At 35.0% G+C, this 20,278-nt stretch overlaps 1 long non-coding RNA gene across 1 annotated transcript; it reads right to left on the bottom strand.

Annotated features, from left to right (window-relative positions):
• Positions 1–5,508: 5,508 nt before the first annotated feature.
• LOC128787688 (uncharacterized) lies at positions 5,509–14,337 on the bottom strand. Its single transcript, XR_008430795.1, has 3 exons — positions 14,291–14,337; positions 8,579–8,673; positions 5,509–5,745 (listed from the first exon to the last, which is right to left on the bottom strand). It is a non-coding gene; the product is annotated as an uncharacterized LOC128787688 (long non-coding RNA).
• Between the last annotated feature and the right edge of the window lie 5,941 nt (positions 14,338–20,278).

Below are 20,278 nucleotides of genomic sequence, written 5' to 3'. Positions count from 1 at the left end.
CAGGATACCTTATCTGAGAGAATTTTTTTTTTGCATGTGTGTCTTGATGCCCTTTCCTTTGCTTTCTTTCCTATGCATATGGTATTTTGAGAAGCAACAGTAGATGATAAATTCTTAGTCTGGATATAGAGACATTCAACAGAGCCAGAGGGGACATAATAAATTCCTTTTAGGCCTTTTGCATCCAACATATACTCACATATGAGTGATAATCTCAATTTTTCAGGGCTGCAATACAGAAAACTTTGTGGATCCATTCCTGTAAAGAATAATTATGACTTCTATGAATTGTTAGGATATGACTGAGTGCAGTCCAATGTCAAATGAAAAAATGTATTGTAACATTTTTACTATCTTTATACTCATTCTGTTGAAGCCAAGAATGTCCTTTTTTGGAATATCAAATCACTGCTGTTTCTTGTATTTCTTTTTTCATTTTCTTTTTTTATTTCCTTAATATTTCAAGATTTCTTTCTGTTCTGTTACAAGATCTAGTAATATAGTCAGAACTCTAGAATTTCAAGTCACTATGTATATCATTAATGGAATTATAGCCTACTAAATTGATATTGGTCATAATTTTCCATGCTTGCATAGCATCAGACCTTCATGTCTGATACTTGCTCACACAGTGTTTGACAGTAGGGACCCAGGGAATTCAGAACAGAATTTAGCTCAGCATTTACTATTCTTTAAGTGAGATTTTAGTTATTGGTGTGAAATGAGGTCTGCTTTAGTAAATGGCAGCAGTGTTCTGCTGAAGACATAATTAATGTCTGTGCTAAAATCCCTAGGGGATGAGTAGCATTATCTGGGCACTAGATGCTGGCTTGTTCATGATATTTATTGGTCTTCTGCCTTTCATTTGCTTTTGGTAGCTAGGATTTCTATTGTGCAGCTGCGAGATACTTTGGAGAGCTGTTGATTTACCTTGGTCTTTTGTAACAGAAATTTATTGTGAGCCATTTTATGGCTTTTGCTTGTTCAAGTGGAATACAGATAATGCAATCTTGTAAAGCACTTGGTTTTAATTCCTAATCTTTGTCATAAGTCACTAGAAGTATAAGGCTTTGTGGGGTTTTTATTGGTTGGAGGATTTTTAAGGATTTGTTTAGCCTTCTATATTGCAAGCATAATGTCATGCAAATATATAATTTTGATTATAGTGTTGATATATGATAAAGGTTTAATGGGAATGAAGGTGGGAAAAAAGAATATTCAAGTGTGGAATCTTGCAAATCCATTGTCTGTCATGTCCCCAGTTTGGTTGCCAGGATAAATTTTCTGTTTTCTATTTCTGAGTGTTTTAGTGATGAAACAAAAAGTGAATAATTGTGATTTCAAACACTGATAAGAAATCAGGAAATATATTTTTTATCTTTTTACTTCTCTTGGTTTGTAGTTGATCAATGCCACCATGTGATCACATGAACAGCAATGGGATTTAAATCAAGTTTGCAGAACTAGACATCATCCTGAAAGGCTGAATTAAATTACATGGAAAAAAAGAATGACTCAAAATGAAACAGAAAGAAGAGAAAATAAAAGAAGAGATTTCTCAGACTTTATAATTTGTCCTAAAAGTGAGTATTCCCTATCCTGTTTTCTCTGGGCAAGCCTAGAGATATTATTCAATAACTTGCTATTCTCCCTATTAAAGCAATCCTGCATTTTCAATTGATCAACAGTGGGAATATTTCCATAAAAAGGAAATAGATATTGCAATAATTTACTTTGTGTTGGCTTTCCAAAAGATTGACAAATTGAATGGCATTAGTTTGTGGAAATAGATAGAAACGCAATGTTTGAATGACATTCCTAATGATTTTCAGATATCAGATTTTATTAAATGTGCAAACTGTTGTGCATTATAAAAGGTTCTTACCTACATTGCTACTTTGAGAAGTAGTCCAGTTTTATTCTACAATGCAAATTAGATATTAGGCATATAGTAAACTGTCCCGAGTCAAAAAGTAAGTACTCATTGTTAGCATAAAAAAAAAAAAATTAATTTACACCTGAAATTAAGTATTCCAGAATACATTGACAGAATTATTATGTTTGGGATGTGAAAGAGCTTCACGATCCATTTCTTATTTGTGGTATAACTACATGGCTTCATAGCTTCGCTGGAACTGTGTTGGATAGTCTGATGATATCAACTTCAGTAGGAAACTTATTGTGTCTTATCATGAATTCTTCTGAGAGGTTGTTAGGCCTGTGACACTCCTTACATTCCTTACAACATCAAGTCTTAAAGCATTAAAAAATAACTTTGTTAGGGACACTATCTCTGTGATGGATGACACCACCTTGTTCTTGATGCTCATAAAATTTCAAGAAAAGCATTTTGAATCACAAGATTTATAGTTTAACTCACAAGATTTATCATTTGTCTGTGTGTAAAAAAAGATGTGAGCATAAAAATTACTTTTTTAAGGTCATAGTCCAGCAAAGTTGGTAAACATGCATTAACTTAAAGCAGCTGGTTAGCTCTACTGATGTTAATTGGGCTTCCTTACATAATCAGGTGTTTAACTATTTACTCAGGTGAAGGACTTAACTGCACTGCTATATCTTTTATGTATTCCTCTTGTCCAACTTCTGCATTGGAATGAGAATGTAATTAGGATGAAAGTCAGTCATGTTCTTGTAAATTAAAAATTCAGCTGAGTTAGAGTAATAGGAATGCAGGAAGTGGTCTTTGATACACCTGCTCTTTTAGTTTCACATACAAAATGCTCACCACAGACCCTGACCAAACCCGACCTCATCCATGCTACCTCAACCAGAATGAACTCCTTCTCCCTGGAAGACATCCCTCCCTTCCTTGCCCCCCTCCCATCCCCAGCAAATGACATGAGGTGGTATGGAATAACCTCTGAGTCCTGGCTATGCCTTCTCCTGGATACTGCAAAAATTAACAGAATCAAGTCACTTCTGTCTGGCCTGAACCAAGACAGTCACATCCTTTGTTCACAGTTTCTATTCTATTCTATTTTCCCTGTTTCTATTCTGCATAATTTTGGACAGAGACATAAATTAATAAGAAAGTTAAAAACCTTTATTACTAACTGCAAAGATTATTCTTTGCTTTCATTTTGGTCACATTTCTGATGATGATTTAGTTGGAGGATGGAATACTTTGATGGCTCTTACCTGCTAAAAATGACAGGCTTTTTTACTTCAGTGCATGTGAATTGTCTCACAGCTTTATCATTTTACATAGTTTCTAATCTTAACATACATGTATTCTTTTCACAATTTTTAGACTAATAATGAAAAAAACCTCATTTCTAATTCTTAAAATTAATACCTCAGTCCCTTTTGTATGGAATCTCTCTGAAAACTCATAAATAATTATCATATGGTTAAATAGGACTTACTCAATAGTTGTGGATACTAATACAGTTATTACTCAGATTTTAATTTTATCCATGCCTATGAATCTTTATGGAAAATAATGAGTCAAAATTCGGTTTTAGAGTTTTGTTTGTTTTAAAATAAATTAGACTGTATTACAATACAAAGAAGAACTGCAGTACTTTTAACTGTTTTGAAGAAGAAATCAAAATTTGGATTTGGCTTGATTATGGCTGAGGACTGTGATTTCTGTATTCTTATTAGCATCCTTTTCCTCTGGATTCTCTGCCTGTGGAGGAGGCTACAGCAGGCAGCGGAAGAGATTCTGTAGCACCATGATGGTCTCCTGTACTTCTGAGATGGAACAGCCTCCTTTGCCCTCACTGGCCATCCCCAGTAAGTGTTGCCTACAAGACTGGCTTCTGTACTTGGCCCAAAGGAGAGGCAGGAGTTCTGCCAGCAAGGGGAGTCTAAGGAGCAAGTGGCCCCTGGACACTGCATTCCCACCTTGCTCTGGTCGTGTTGGACCAGGTTGGGATGGCAGCACATGGGAGGGAAATGAGAGAAAGGCAGTGCTGCAGTGCTAGCCTGAACTAGCAGCAGGAGTGCAAAAAAGGCTATAACTGATCAGAAATATGGAAATACATTTGTATGAAAAAAGGTCTTTCCCTACCTCCATGTCCCCAATTGGCCCAGAATTTTGAGAAGGGATGTAGAAAATATTAAAGCCCTGTTTTGTACATGCATCCCAAATAGCAAATACATTTTTAAGTATGTCTTAACTAGTACATTGGAAGTTTCAGCAACATCCTTTCAGGTTTATAGATTCCTTAACAAAACAGTATAAAATTTGAAAATAAATAATACGAGTATTGGATATACAGAAATCGTTCTGTGCTGTCTATAAGAAGCTACTGGAAAGCAAGTGGGAATAAAAAAGAGCCTTTGATTTTTCAACCTTTCCTTTGAAGTGTCATTATTGATTATTTGCTACTGTATTCAGGGCAGTGCTCTTTACTGTCTCTTGGGTATATACATGTTTAATTGTTTCAATTACACTTACAAACTGCCATTTAGAATTTTTTTTCCAGGATTCACTCCTCCTTTTTCAGATGCTTGTCTTACAATGATGACGTAGTTGTTTTCTTTGAACTGTTCTTGCCCTGAATAAACCAAAGCTATTTTTTGTCTATTAAAAATCAACAGTAAAAAATATTAAAATAAAAATGTTAATAAGAATTTAGCTCTCAATTGGTTCACCCTTTACTTTATCCATAATCCTTAATGCATAAAGGCACATTTCTCTGAACAATTGCTCTTCTATGACCTATCTTTGCTCAAAGCAAGTGTTTTTCATTGCTGAACAGTTGTTTTAATAGTGCTGAGACTGCCCTTTCCTAAGTAGTCAGTAAAATGACATGAGCTGGTAAAGTACTTCTCAGCAGCAGATTCCCTGAAATCTTCTATTTAAATTAATCCCAGTGCAACTTTCAATGTTCTTGATCATTCTGTCTTTTAGGGCAAGTCTATTCTACAGTTAGGATGGTTCTGCTAATTAATGATGTGAATTTAAAGAGTTTTAAATTCTTGAATGGAAGTCTCTTCCCTTCCCTCAAAGAGATGAAGCTAAAGCAGATTAACGCTACCTGTCTTTTGAATGAGATAATCAAGGAGGTATTTAGTACATTTTATATTCACATCTTTATTTACCAGAGATAAATTTTCTTTAGAACAAAAACAATGTACCTGTAAATTCTAAACTTCTAATCACATTATGACTTCCATAACTAACTATTTTTATATTACTTTTAATTAGAAAGTGTTCCTAAACTGCATTCTCTATTTTATCAATTTTGTTCCAAAGGGATTTCAAGATGCTACCAGCAACCTTATTTGATGTGAACAATGAGCTATTCTTTTCTTCTTTCCTGAACTCATTTGCTTGCTCCTAAAATGTTTCATATCAAAAAGAAATAAAATTCAGACAGTGATTGGATTAGAGACATGCAGATGAAGAGTGCAGTATAATGGCAAAAAAACCCCAGCAGCCCAAAGGGTGAATGGAACAAGTACTACAAATAAAAGGAAAAAAATGAGGCAATTTTAATTAAAATCAAAAGTACAGACAATCTCAAGACAAAAATGGTACTCAATATCACTTTTATTGTGTTATCCTTGTAAAGTAGGATTTTAATATAGAATAATGCATTTAACATATGATGTATATAATGCCATGTTGATTTGAAAGCAAACTAACAGAAAATATTATAGTGATGAACTATATTAAAAAAAACCCCTTATTTCTTTAAAAAATGCTGGGTCTCTCTCTCAGACATATTTCTCACTGGTGACAGGAGATTTTTTACAGAGGTATGCACAGACCTGAAAAGTATAACAAAATCAAAGAGTAAATGGAAATGCAAGCACCTTTTCCACTGAAAATGGAAGAATGGAAGTATGCACTATGAATGGATAGAGAAAGGACAAAAAGAAAGCCGCAGTACCAACATGATTTTCCTGAGATATTTGTTGTTGGCTAGAAAGTTTTAGAGATATATTGCCACATATTAGCTTTGGAAATAGGTTTCTTTCTTTGGAGAGAAAAAATTATTAGGCATTTGAACTGACATTGACACTTTTATGTTTCTTCCTTTTTATTTTTTTTCTCCCTTTTTCATTCCTTAATCGTTCATGAAAGGAATTACTTCATTTAAATGTTGTTGCATGTTAAAATATAGATTACTAAATTTTTAATATATTTTAGTAGCTAAAACAGCTTTAGGAGAAGAGATAAAACATGATTAAAATTGTTGTTTTAAACTTTTTCTGATCAGGTTCCAAAATAAAGAGAATACTTGGATTAATGAATACATTGATAATTTTCCTCATAATAATCTCATGGACCCTTCTAAAAGGTGAATGATGATGGATAGACATGGTATCAGAGTGGTTTCAGAAGTTTCCAATGCAATGGCTTTCCTGAAACGGTAGGACCACATTTTATGAGTTGTTCACATGCTGCTGTCTCTGCGGGTTTCTTTGTGCTCTCACTCTCCTTGTTCTTCCTTTCTAGATGAAACCAGAATTGCTTTTTCTAAATTCTCAATAGGATTTTATGTAATTTAGAGCTGTACATTTATAGAGAGAACTGGTGGAATAATGCTTCTAAGAATCCCAACTTTCTCAATCTGGTCAAGCATGGAAAATTTAAGTTTGATTGAAATTCAAGGGGCAAGGAGAAGTAACAAGGTACTACAGAATCAGTTTCCAGGGCCAAGAGTAGTGTTTTGCACAACTAATAATTTGCATAACCAGTTTCATTTTCTGGCAATAATAATAATAATAATAATAATAATAATAATAATAACAATAAATATATCTTTAGTTAATTTAATTAAATTAAAGTAATACAACATTGTATGGAACCAATGTCATTTGGTGAAAATAAGTTATCCAGTACTTATAGCTTATTCATACATTGGTAGTAAATTTAGCATGTGCTGATTGTGCTGATTGTGAAAGCTTTAAAGCTGAATATAATCAAAGAAACTAATTTTATTCCAAAACTCTTCTATAATTGTTCAGGTTAGAATGCTGAGTGAAATCTCTTTCGTTGTTCCCTGTCTATGTATTATTCATGAAGGCCTAAAACTGGCCCTCTGTGACCATGAAGACTGTTCTTTTTAAATTCTAATGTAGTCCTATTCTTATGTACTGAATTATGGACCCATCAGATCAGCACCCATGGAGTGAAGAATTTAAGATGATTAGAATTCTTAATGATTAGCTCCACAATGCAAGTTCTACTTTGGCTCATTGGTATGGAAAAATGCTTCGGATGCTCAGCAAATGCCCTACTGTTGTATTTTAATGAACTGAATTTTTAACTTCCTATAGTTTTAAAAATCTTCCATGCCTCCCCTCCAGAATTTTTAATGGAAAAAGGAAGGAATGAGGGTTAAAATTTTAGCATTCTTATCTGAATTCAAGAAAAAATTGCTTCTCTAAGGGGGCTAAATATTAAGGACACATTTCATTTATTTGCAGTTGGTAAAATGGGTACATTCTTAAGTGTTTTAAACACTTCCACTAAGCTAATTTTCTATCATAAAATGTACATTGGTGACCTGTTTTATTTAAAAAACATAGATTTTAAATTATTTGATTTTTCTCCTTTTCAAAAAAAAAAGCGGGGTAATGCCTTGTTTGAGGAGAATAATAGCTTTTATTTATTTATCAATTATTTTTCCAATAAAAATACCTTACATTTGTGCTTATTAAAAGTATAAAAATGTATATATATGTACATGAGGCTTTCTATGTATAAACATATAAAATATACTATATATCCAAGTAATCGATTTAATTTATTTAAAATTTAATGTGTGTATTATGTAATTATAATATATAAAAGAAAATTCAAAGTAGACTAAATGGCATAAGATTTTCTTTTTTCATCCACTTCAGTTTTCCTATATAAATTAAATTGTTACTTTCTCTAGGTTTAAGTTTGTACTAAAAAATTAATCAAAAATAAGTTTTCCTTTAAAAAAAAGGTCATTCTCTGAATGACTGAATCTACTTGCTCTCATTTATGTCAATGCAAGCCTAGAGTTAGCTGATTTGCATCAATGAATAGAATAATTGACTACAGCAATTGAGAACAAAATTTCTTACCTTAACCTTTCTAGAAGTCAGTTCAATTTTCCAGTGTTAGCAATTTTATGCCCCACATATACTTTAACAATTAGAAATATTCAATTAAGTGTATTTCAGTGACTGTGATTCTTAGTTTCATTAAATTATCTTTCCCTTCACAGTTTCTCCCCCCGCCCACTCCACTTCAAGATTTAATCTATCCAGAAAGTACTGCTGCACCTATTGACTCACAGATCATGTTGGCTGTCACATGCTGGGTTCATAATCAAGTTAGGTGTTCAGTGCTTGTAGGAGAAGAAATCATTTGCTGATATAAATAAATGCTGAATTAGGCATTCCCTTCTGCCCACGAGACTTATGCTTTTGTCCAGCCTATACACAGTTTTCAGTGATCAGATCATGCAATAACAGCATTAGGACCGCGTAAAATAAATGTGATGTGTTTTGTGTAACTTGATTTTTGCTGTTCAGCACATAAAGTGGTTGGGAAGATAAATATTCAATAGGAAGAAATGAACTAGCAATGCTAAAAAGTGAAATAGGGGAAAATTCCAACCTTCAGAAAATCCACCAAGCCTTTGGAGTTCTTGAATTAACTGTTTCAAAACTGAATAAGTAAATAGCTTGTATGTAGAAAGTCCAGTATGACTCCTGAAAGTAAAGAATATTATATGAAATGCTGATACATCTTTGTGTACGTGCTTTTACATAAGCAAAGAGCTCTATTCAGGTTTTTATTGTGGTGGGATGACCCCAGCCAGCACCTATGCAACCACCCAGACACTCCCACTTCTGCCCCAGCGGGATAGAGGGGAGGATCAGAAGGGGAAAAGCTGAAAACTTGTGGGTTGCGATAAAGACAGTTTAACAGATGAAGCAAAGCCAAACAAAACAGGAGTTTCCTTCCTCCTTCCCACCAGCAGGCAGATGTTTAGACATTTTTGGGAAGTCATGGCCTCTAGCATGGGCCACTGTTACTGGGAAGACTAGCGCCATGATAACTAACGTGAACTTCACTGGGTTTTGTGGAAATACCTACTTATACATCCACCTACTGCAACATGAGGCTAAAGAGTTGATTCAAACACAGCTAAAATCTGGACACCTAAATTTTGGATATTTAACCTAGATGTGAGTCCTCTTAAATAATATTAATATCTGCTTCTAGAGACTGTATCAGTGAGAAGTTATAATGACTATAAAAAGAATATGTCACCCTATAATTTACAGAAGAAAGAAGCAGAAATAAGAAACAGAGAAGATTGCACTTAAACTAAATATTTTAAAAATTTAAGCATGTAAACAAAAAGATTAGACATATATTTTCCTCATTTTATTTGAAAGATCCAAAATAGATCTCATAAGCATTATTGGGTTTTCTTTCTCCATTTTCTCAAATCTTTTCCAATTACTTGACCAATTAAAAAACACAGTTCAGAACTATAAATGACATGCATTAGTAGGATTTTTTTAAGTGCTTATTTTTAGAGCTATGGGCTTTGTAAGCTACATAATTGAGAATTTTAGGTGCCCACATGCAGAAAAAAAAAAAAAAAAACACTATAATAATAACCTCAACTTATTGCTAATCTATATTTTTAAAAAAAAATTAGTTCACTACTCTGGATTTCATTTAACCTTTTTTGTACTGTTTTTTTTTATTAACATAATTTCTTTTGCCTTCTATTTCCTAAACACGTCTCATTATAAATGATTTGTTGTCTCCATTTGTTTTTTTTTTTGTTGTTTTTTTTCTGTTAAGAGTATATTAGTTTCCTGTATCTATTTTTGTTTCCATGTTTAAGAAAATTCTTTCTTTTTTTTCCAATTTAAATGGTCTCTAGCTATTTTTCCTTTTAATCTCTTCTCCCTCCAATACCTTTGGTTGTGTTTCTTCATTTCTCTGTCTTTCATTATTCTTTCCACATACAGTTCCCCTACACATTTATACAGATAATATCTCCTTTTTTTTTTTTTTCTCACGGGTACTGTCTAAGTTTTTACTATTTTGTTTTACTTCGGATGTGGTTTTCTGTGAATGCTCTTTTCACTAATAGATAGATCATGAAATTGTGTGTTGAAGGTGTTCAAATTCCAGTGACCATTATTCAGTCTTGTACTTACTGAATACTAAATTTATTCACGTCTGGCTCTCAAATTCAAGCTCCAGTAGGATTCTTAAGCTGCAAAATTCTGCTCTTAAGAGCAGAACCTGATGGAACACCTAGCGGAGATCTGAAATATAAGGTGGTAACCTTTGCAGACAGCCTATTTTAATAGATATTTTGAAATATTTTTCTGTGATTTTTTTAAAGGAATGGCATGCTCATCACAGTTCTACAGCTTAATATCTTGATGCAGTAAGAGAAAAAGAGACACAGGATAGCCAGCTATCTATTACTTTGTCAAAGGGAACTTTTTCAAAAAGATGAAATGGCTGAACTCTGTGGAAGTCTACTTTCAGCTTTACTTTTAAAAGATAAGATCAAGCATCTGCCAAAATACATTATTCACAGTGAAAAATTTCACTGGTTCTGTAGCAGAGATACCTTGAGGCCGATATCTTCTGGCAGTATTACTGCAGCAGCAGAACTGACAAGAGGGAAGGGTTATTTACAGTCATTGGGAACAGCTCTTCCCTGACGATGGGCAAGCTTTTGAAATTGAAGTTGTATACTGGAAAACTGAGAGAATTTCCTATGCATGTCTTATCTCAAAAGACAGCAGGGAGATGCAGTGAATATTTTTCTTTCTCTGATTTTGCTATCTGGTGACATGACCTATTTAGTTTATTGTTCTTTCTTAAAAAAGAAAAGACCACTCAAAAATCCCATCTAAAAACAAAAGCTAATTTCCACCTAAATTAAAACAAATAAATAATTAAAAAATTTAAATCTACATATCTTCTATATATCTTATAGTATCTGCATAAATTTACCTTTTTGCTTTTCAGTACAGAAAAAATTCAGTGAGATGGAATAGACCTCCAGCTGTGTCTAAAGCTGAATTTAACTCCTGGTTGTGGTGGATTTTCAAAATTTAAGAAACAGGCAATATCTGTACATACTATTAAAACATAAGTTTCCTCCTGCTCTTATCACCTGTGTGAGGTGTCATCTAAGACCCTAAACTTTTCAGGAATTTGTAGAGAAACCTAAAGACTGAAAAGAAATAACTACCCCAAATTCTTAACTGTTTGGGGAAGAGTTAGCCATTGAATCCTGCTCAGGTTCTTCTTGGCAGGTCTGGCAGTTCTAGAATGGTCAGTCCTAGGCTGGTCAGACAGCTGAGATCATGCCCCTTAAATTTTAATTCTCTGAAATTTGCTTTCTGGTACTTTATTCTCACTGTCTATAATCAGATTTTGTTTTTTCAAGAAGCATTACTTGAATATTGTTACTTTGTGTTGAATAGACATTAATTACAGTGTTGAATTTTCTTAGGTAATCTCTATATGTTGATTATACTTGAGGACAAGATCAACTTTTGTGCCACTTTCTATACCAAGATTCTTCAAAATATGGACAATTTTTATCCTTATTATTTTTATCTGAAATGGAGTAGAAGATGAAACAAGCTCTCACACAGAGCGAGCACAGTTAACATTCTAATGGAGCCACCCTGTGAATACGTGGAGCTGGGTAGGATGGAAAATTCATCTAATAAGTAGCCTTAATATTACTGAAAAATATACATCTGAGCTTCTTGCCACACTGTGATGCACTTCTTATACTTTAACAAAATAATCTCTTTCTTTAAGATAGCAACATTTATCATTTAAAAAAAAAATTCCAAACACCATGGCATAGGTTTTGGAGTAAGATCTCAGTGCGGATTATGGACTTGAGTGTTCTTTCCCTAGTGGCTAATGATGTGATTCTTTACATTTTTTTCCACATTAATTTGTATTTACATGTCTTGTCTTTTTTTTTTCTTTTTGGTGACCAAACAATACTCCTAGTAAGATTTAAAATTGACAGCCTCTACATTAAAAAATGCAGTGTTCATTTTACAGAAGCAATATTATATCTTTAAACATTTTATAGGTATCCTACAATCATCTATTACAGTGTAAATTGTGCTCAGGAATATAATTTTCCTCACATGAAGGTTGCTAGGCAACAGCACTCAATATTTTTGTTGACTACAACTTAGCTCTATGTGTTCTCTGAAAGAAGAATGCATTTTCTTTTTTCTCTTTAAGTGAAGGGAAATATTAACTTTAATTCCCTTGGAAACAGATATAATAATAATAAGACAAAACTAACAGATATTTATAAAAATTTCTTCACTTAAGATACAGTGCCTTTACTCCAGAGAAATGCTACAAGACCATTACTAGTGCAGGAAGGGCTTGGTATCAGGAAAATGCACCTTAAGTTTACGAGCAAAAATTTATTATATGTTTGACTGTTTGTACAATTTGATCTTTCTAAATTGCTTTGGTCATCTAGTGAGGTGGAAGAGAAAAAGCAACTTTGCATTAGAGTATGGCTAGCTGTTATGGAAAAAAACATATGGAAAAATGTGTAGGTAAAATCACCCAGACACACATAGCTTTTAGAATTACCTCTACCCAGTCCTCCTGGACTTGAAAGTTTTGTGGATCACCAAATCCAGAACTGACCCCAAACTCTACCCTGGCTCTGCTTGTGATCTTTGACAAGAGTGAGATCTGACCTCTGCATGGAACAGACCTTTGCTTTCATCAGCTTCTGACTGCTGCTTGCAGATACCCTTATTATGCCATATTACAGGACAGGATATTTAGAGACTAGCTGGCACTATAGATACATTTTAAGATACATCATTTAATGCGTAAAAGATAATCATTTTAGTATATCAAATTATTTTGAGTAAGGTTTTTTCTTAGCAATAGGAGTAACTACCTGTAATAGCTGATTTTTGTGGGTTTGTGGGGTTTTTTAAAGTATACCTTGAAAACACTGCAGTTTAGGCATTTTGAAGAATAATTTTGATACTTTTGGGATATCTAGTTTCAGACTAATACATGTGGGAGTATTATGATATTTTTTGTCAGCAGATGATTTACAAGTAGATATGGTAATGTACTGTTAATACCATGAAATATTCATACACTGTAACTAAATATAATGTAAAGGAATAAAATATACTAAAATATATTAATATTATAGAGAACTTAAACACAAATAATACTACCTAGGTTATAAGAAACTACTAATTTAAGCAAATAATGAATTCTTTATGTATTGTTTTCTAAGTACAGCATGAAAACATTTTTCACCAGTTGAGTTCTACAATAACTAAAATGGTTTTAGTTTTTAGGGGTTTCTGTTGTATATATGGAACATTAGATACCTGTGTATACCAAGTTTAATACTTCTTCAATAAAGCATTTATGTTTAATGTATATGTAATTAAAATACTATATAATTTTAGAATGTTTAATTGCATGCCAAATAACATAAGTTTTATGGCATGAGTGAAGCCGTGCAAAAAGTCATATGCAGAATCCTATGGGAAGTGTAGAATGAAGCAAATTTCCAGAAAAACAGAGTTATGTTTTGTAAAAAATTCACACTTGATATCTCATGAGTGAAGAAGTATTTCCAATTACTTTGAAAAAGATTAGCTTGAATGAGGCATAGGAATAAAACAGGAAATTGAGGCATATTTACAATGGTTAGAATTAATAAATTAATACTAATATTTTTGGAAATACACAGAGATTATGTTTAAGGTGCTGCTGGTTGTTGGAGATGAAGATAAAACAAAATATAAGGCAAACTTTTGCATCGGGTTAGATAAAAATAATTTTTAATGCATTAGAGCCACAGATGACTTGCAAGAGTAAATTTTACATTTATGTATGGGTATTTCAAAGGTTGCATGAAATGAAGTTTCTCTTCTGATCCATATCAATTTGTAAAGGTAGGCAATTCTGGTTGCTTTATGAAATATATTCTTATGAAGCATGACAAAATCCAATTTACCAGTAAAATCCATTTAAATTAAAATCAAAGTGTAATCTTCATACGATTCACTACTTGTACCATAATGATGAAATGAGATCAGATACCTATACTCTACATTTTTGTACACTGAATTTTTTCAGTCATATTCTGCAGAAATTATCCTCAATGCAAAAATGACAAGAAGGTCACGGTACTTGATTTTTTACTGTGTCAAATTGTTCAAGCACAAAACTATACTAGTGGCCAATTGATAGATTTGCCTGAAAACTGCTGGTGTTTATATATCTGACCAGTGATATGACTATACATACCTTCCTCAGAGAGGGAATTCACCTTTCTTCCTTCTCTCAAATTTCACTCTAAAATAATTTTAGAAAAAGTGCACATTACTATAAGAAGACATTCTGGCATGCTTTAAAATAATATATTTTTTTTAAAAACGTCATCTTATAGATTCCTAGAATGATTTGTAGGAACCTTAAAGATCATCTAGTCCTAATCCCATGCCATGGGTAGTGACACCTTACACAGGTTGCTCAGAGTCCCATCCAACTTGGCCTTGAGCACTGCCAGGGATGGGCCATCCACAGTTTCTCTGGACAACCTCTTCCAGTCACTCATTACCCTCACAGTAAAGAATTTCTTCCTTATAGCTAATCTAAACCTGCTGTCTTAAAGTCTAAAGGCATTTCCCCTTGTTCTGTCACTACATGCCCTTGTAAAAAGCCCCTCTCCAGTTCTCTTGGAAGTCCCCTTTAGGTACCAGAAGGTGCTGTAAGCCTTCACTTCTCTGGTCAGAGCAATGCCAGCTCTCTCAGTTTTGCCTCATGGGAGAAGTGCTCCAGCCCCCTTATTATCTTCATGGCCATTCTCTGGACTCAGTCCAGCAGGCCCATATGCTTCTTATGCTGGGGATCCCAGAGGTGGACACAGTACTCCAGGTGGGATCTCATGAGATTGGAGTAGGGGTGGGGAGTCACCACCAAAAGCACCTGCTGGCTGCTTTTCATGCAACACAGGATACACTTGGCTTTCTGGGCTGCAAGAGCACACGGCCATGCCACATCAAACTTGTCAGCCAACACCACCAAGTCCTTCTTGGCAGGGCTGCTCTCAATCCGTTGTTTGTTCAGCCTGCATTTGTTGCATCCCGGACTTTGGGTTTAGGTCGGGGTTCTGATGTGTCTTAGCAAATGCTGTGTACCCCCATGTATCCCCCGGTTTTCCCCCCCTTGCAGTACCCAGTTCCCGAGCTGCCTGACCATTAGGCCCGGCTCCCGTCCCCCCTGTCTCTTCCTGTGAGTCCTTTCCTGCTGTTATCCCTCCCCTGTGGCCGGGGCTGCCCCGGGCCCCCGGTGCCACCCCTGCCGTGCCCCATTGGCTCCTGCCTTCCACACCACAGCCCTGCAGCCCCGGCACTGCCCGAGGCCCTGGCACCGCCCCTGCGTGCCCCTATTGGTTTCCCCGTGGCCGGGACCGCCCCAGGACCGCCCCGGGTCCTGGTGCCATCCCCTACTGCGTCCCTATTGGCTTCCCCAGACCACGTGACACCCCCTGCTCCTCCCTCCATAAAACTCCCACCAGGCTGGGGCCATATTGTCCAACTCAGGAATTGGGAGCACATCAATAAAATGGTCTCAGCTCCTGCCGCAGGAAATTTGGTCTTTCCTTCTCCCCCTTTATCAACGTTCCTCACGCGCGGCGGTAGAAGTGTCCGACCCACCTTCCTGGAGCCACAGAGCCCGGGAGCAGCGGCGGGACAGGGACTGGAGGAGCTGCGGTGTCCCGCCGGGCACAGCGGCTGTTCTGGACCCGGGAGAAATACCAGAATGCCGCATGCATTTGTGCTTCAGGTTTCCTCAAACCACTTGCTAGACCTTTCACTTGGCCTTGTTGAAACTCCTGAGGTTCATACAGGTCCAGATCTCAAGGCTGTGATGGTCCCTCTGGATGTCCTCTCTTCCCCCCAGTGTGTCAGCTGCACCACACCACACAGCTTGGTGTCATCAGCAACTTGGTGAGGGGTGGACTCAAACACACTGTTCGTGCTGCCAGCAAACAAGTTAAGCAGTGTTGGTCCCAATCTTGGCCTCTGAAAAATACCTTTGTATTAAGTATTTCATGCAGTATTATGCAGTAGAAATCATTTCATCCCCTATTATGGCCTGAATTTTCAGAGGATTTGGGCACATATAATTTCAAGTAAAATAAAAGGAGCTGAAAATCAACACAGGTCCACCATGCATCTGGTCACTTACTGGTTTATGATACAATATTTTCTGCAAAGGTTCATATTTATGTTAAAGTTTTGATAAAAATTCAGTTCTGATTCACCAAAATGTTTAACTTAGTATTGAAATCTGTAGTCAAGGAAAACATTAAAGTTTGACCTATTTAAGTTTTTTTACTATGTGTATTTAAGTTTTTTGTATGAAATTTTAAATAGTGTTTGAAGCTATCATCATTTGCCTACTCAAAATGAAGTAAAAAATGAATAAATTGGTTTCATTTAAGTAGAATGTTTCTAGACTACCAAGAACATATTGTAATACAAAACTGCTCATGCTTAGAATGAACCCTTGAAACTTCTTCCTAAAACAAATTCAGTGTTGGAGATTTCAAAAGGTTTTCAAAACCACTAATTCCCTTCAGACACTCATTACTGAATTCCTATGTGCAACTTTAAAAAATTGCACTGATTATAGTCAATCAGAAAGAGGGATTTGCAGTAATTACCCACAGTAAGAACATACTTAGTTACTTAAGACATCAAAAATTTTCCAAATAAAGCTGTTAGAACATATTAGATTTAAGAGTGCAATATTTTTAAGAAGGCAGAAGTGCTTATTCTGCTATATAATAAGACAGTAAAAACAGTATAAAGAACTTGGTAATGTAATACTTTAAATTGTAAGATAATGAGGTTTGTTAGATGAAAATGTCCCCAAAATAAAATGTCTTTATTAAATTATTGTTTAAGACAGGATTAAAAAAGAAGTAAAAAATGCAATCTGGAGTTTCCATATTTATTCAGGTGTAAGTTATAAAGAACAGTGACGTTTTCGTCTCTAAATTTCAACATTTTTATAAAAGGAAAGAAAAATCATGACAGTTGTCAAAAACATAGTATGCCACTGCAAATGCATTAGCGTAATAATTCCCCAATAATTACTTTTTTTAGAAATGCTAAGCTGTTTAAAATTTGAAGCTGCATGTCAACTAGATTCAAGAGGATAAAGTAACTGAAAAAAATAATCCAAAACCAAAACAAAAAAACAAAACAAAACAAAACAAAACAAAACAAAAAAAAAAAACCAAACAAACAAAAAAAAAGTAACTCTGATTTTCATATGCCTGCCCTTTGATATAGATTTCTTGCTGGGTACATCACTGAAAAGGATCTTAATTGTTTATTAATTTCATTTAGGAGGTCAATTTCCTGTTTGTTTTGATTGAATCAAATTAAGTTCAATCAACAGCTGGTCTAGATCTAGTTATTCAGTTAGAGCATCTTGTAAGTATGAGAGGGTTTCTGACATAGGTTAATCCATCATGAGATAACTTTCCAGTAATAAAAATTCTCTTTAAACTGAAAGTTTAAACTGAAAGTTTAAAGAAAGCTATCTTTTTATCTAGGACTCTAAATAAATTCTTAAGATATTGGACTGAATTGATATCCCTTCTTATGGAAGTAATTATTTAACATCGTTTTTAAAATCATCTCACTGATTTCAATACTAGGAAAAAAAGCAGAATTTAGATCTTGAAAAGTCACATGAATGAAATAAAAAAAATTAAGTATTGTTTGAATCTCAGAATAGACTCACATTGAATTTTCACTGATTTTTTTTTTGCCTAAATTGTGAAAGTTCTTAGCTCTGCATTAACTAATATGCTGTTTGCAGCACAATCCTGGCTAAGTTAACCCTTTTGGAAGGTTATGCGTTGGTTTAGGAACTTGTGTTTAGACATTGTTTTTGGTGGAGAAATGAGTTGTACATCTCCAAAAAATGTATTTTTCCTTAGTGTATACCCACTTGCACAGTGTTGAGAAATAAATTCTTTGTATTTACAACTATCAATTCGAGTGTCATTGGAGTCATATCATAACTGAAAATAATGAGATTGGAGACATAAATTTTCTCCAACTCAGTTCCTCATTAGTAAAGTAATAACTGGTTTGGTGATTTAATTGTGTTTTCTTGTAGGAAGAGACTACATTTTTAATGATCATATAGTGATCAAGCACCTGATTAGCCAGCCACTACCCAAGGAAAAGCAGAGCTGGAGGGGACAGCCAAGGTCAGCCACAGCCTGGTGTGTCCAGACGAGAGCACAGCCGCAGCAGACAGCATCCAAAGTCAGGCCAGCTCAGATTGGCCAGGCCAGGGATAGGGATGGGCATGGCATGCCTGAAACACGGCCCCAAGCCAGGGCAAAGTGTTGGGTACCCAAGGCACAGGACAAAGGTCCCCAACTCAGCTTCCTCATAGGGATTTCTCCCAGAGGTCTGATTCAGTGGCTCAGCAGTGCTGTTAGCAAAGCTGGCCTTGAGCACAGGCAGCCATTGCCCAGGTGGGTAAAAGCTGCAGAGACATGGTCTGCTCATGGCTCTAGAAATAACAGTGTTTCAAGTACTTTTCTTCATTGCCATGACTTTCTTTCTTTGCTGATGAATCTATTACTCAAAGAAAGCATAAAATATGTTTTGTTGAGTGACATGCAGTGTGTGGAATGCCTCACTAGTTGTTCCATCAATATTCTGAGGTGCAGATTATGTACATTTCACTTAACAAAAAAATCTGCACTGGAGAAAATTGTATTCATTTAGGTTGGAAAACTCAAGGAGAAAAATCTATTTTGTTAGTTGTGCTTTGTCTGAATGTGCTCCCATAGCCCCAATTGTTAAGTAGCCAGATATAAGTTTAACAAAGGAACTTTTAATTACTCTTTAAATGCATGCTGAATTGCATTTTGGAGATTATAAACCAGACTAATTTAAATCACCTCTCAGCAGTTTGCGTCAGGAGAATAACAAACTATGTTTCCTCAATGAATGATACGTCAAAGGATCTGGTAAGGCCTTTTATTTAATGTCCCATCCAATACTTGTTTCCATCAGTCAATGAAGAATAAATCCTCTTTTTCAATTTACTAGCACTTAAAATCTATTACTTTTCCTAGCAAGGAGTGTTAACCTGCAAAAACAGAATACACAATTTGTTCTTTAGTTATTTAACTTTGTTTTGTGGGTGTTAAAATATCCAAAAGGCATGAGAAACAAGAACATAACTGTTTTCTCTGCTTAACTTTACTCACCTGTTTTAATGACAAGATTAGTTTATTTTGAAATGTATTTAGGAACGGGGGAAAAATACTAAGACAAGATGAGTAAATCCTGTCCATGTTTAAATATATATATATATAACATTTGCCTAGTGTACCTGTAGGAGGGAGTTATTTGACTAAAGTTTTAACCCTAGATAGGAAGAATTATAGTTTTTGTTCTCTCTCTAGAGGTAATTTTAATGCAAAATTTAATGCTAATTCTAGAATTTGTATTGTCAGACTATGCTGTATTTTGAAGGACTGATTATGAATTTTAAAATAAATGCAAGAGAAGATCTCTACCTCTCTTTTCATGCTCACATTGCCAATTGATTTCCTTTTCCGGATTATTAAGATTTGATTTTTTTTTCATTTTGATAAGTCCCGGTTAAAGAGCAAAAGTTATCTTGTCATCAGTATAATGCTTCAACCAGGGTGAAAGTCAAAAAATTACGTATCTTATTGTCAATGTAATTTGATGAATTATAAAAATGAGCATGATGACTAATTATGTGTTGTGGTTTAGCACCAGCCAGCAACCAAACCTCACACAACCTCTCACCCACTCCTCCACCAGAATGATCAAGGAGAGAACCAGAAGGGTTAAAGGATGGAAAACTCCTGGGTTGAGATAAAAACAGTTTATTAGGGAAAAAAAAAAGCCACACACACAAGTAAAGCAAGACAAGGAATTCCTTCACCTCTTGCCATGGGCAGGCATGTGTTCAGCCATTTCCAGGAGGGCAGGGCTCCATCACACCTAACTGTTTCTTAGGAAGACAAATTTCATCACTCCCACTGTATGCCTTTCTTCCTTCTTCTCCCTCCCACTTTATATGCTGAGCATGATGTCACATGATCTGGAATACCTTTTTAGTCTGTTGGGGCCACCTGCCCCAATTATGTCTCCTCCCAACTCTCTGGTAAGGAGGAGTAAGGAGCAGATCAACAACAAATATATTAAAAAGGGC

This window comes from Vidua chalybeata, chromosome 5 (assembly GCF_026979565.1).
Source record: "Vidua chalybeata isolate OUT-0048 chromosome 5, bVidCha1 merged haplotype, whole genome shotgun sequence".
Taxonomy (NCBI): domain Eukaryota; kingdom Metazoa; phylum Chordata; class Aves; order Passeriformes; family Viduidae; genus Vidua; species Vidua chalybeata.
Note: the sequence above shows the minus strand (reverse complement) of the source record. Positions and strands in the feature narration are given on the sequence as shown.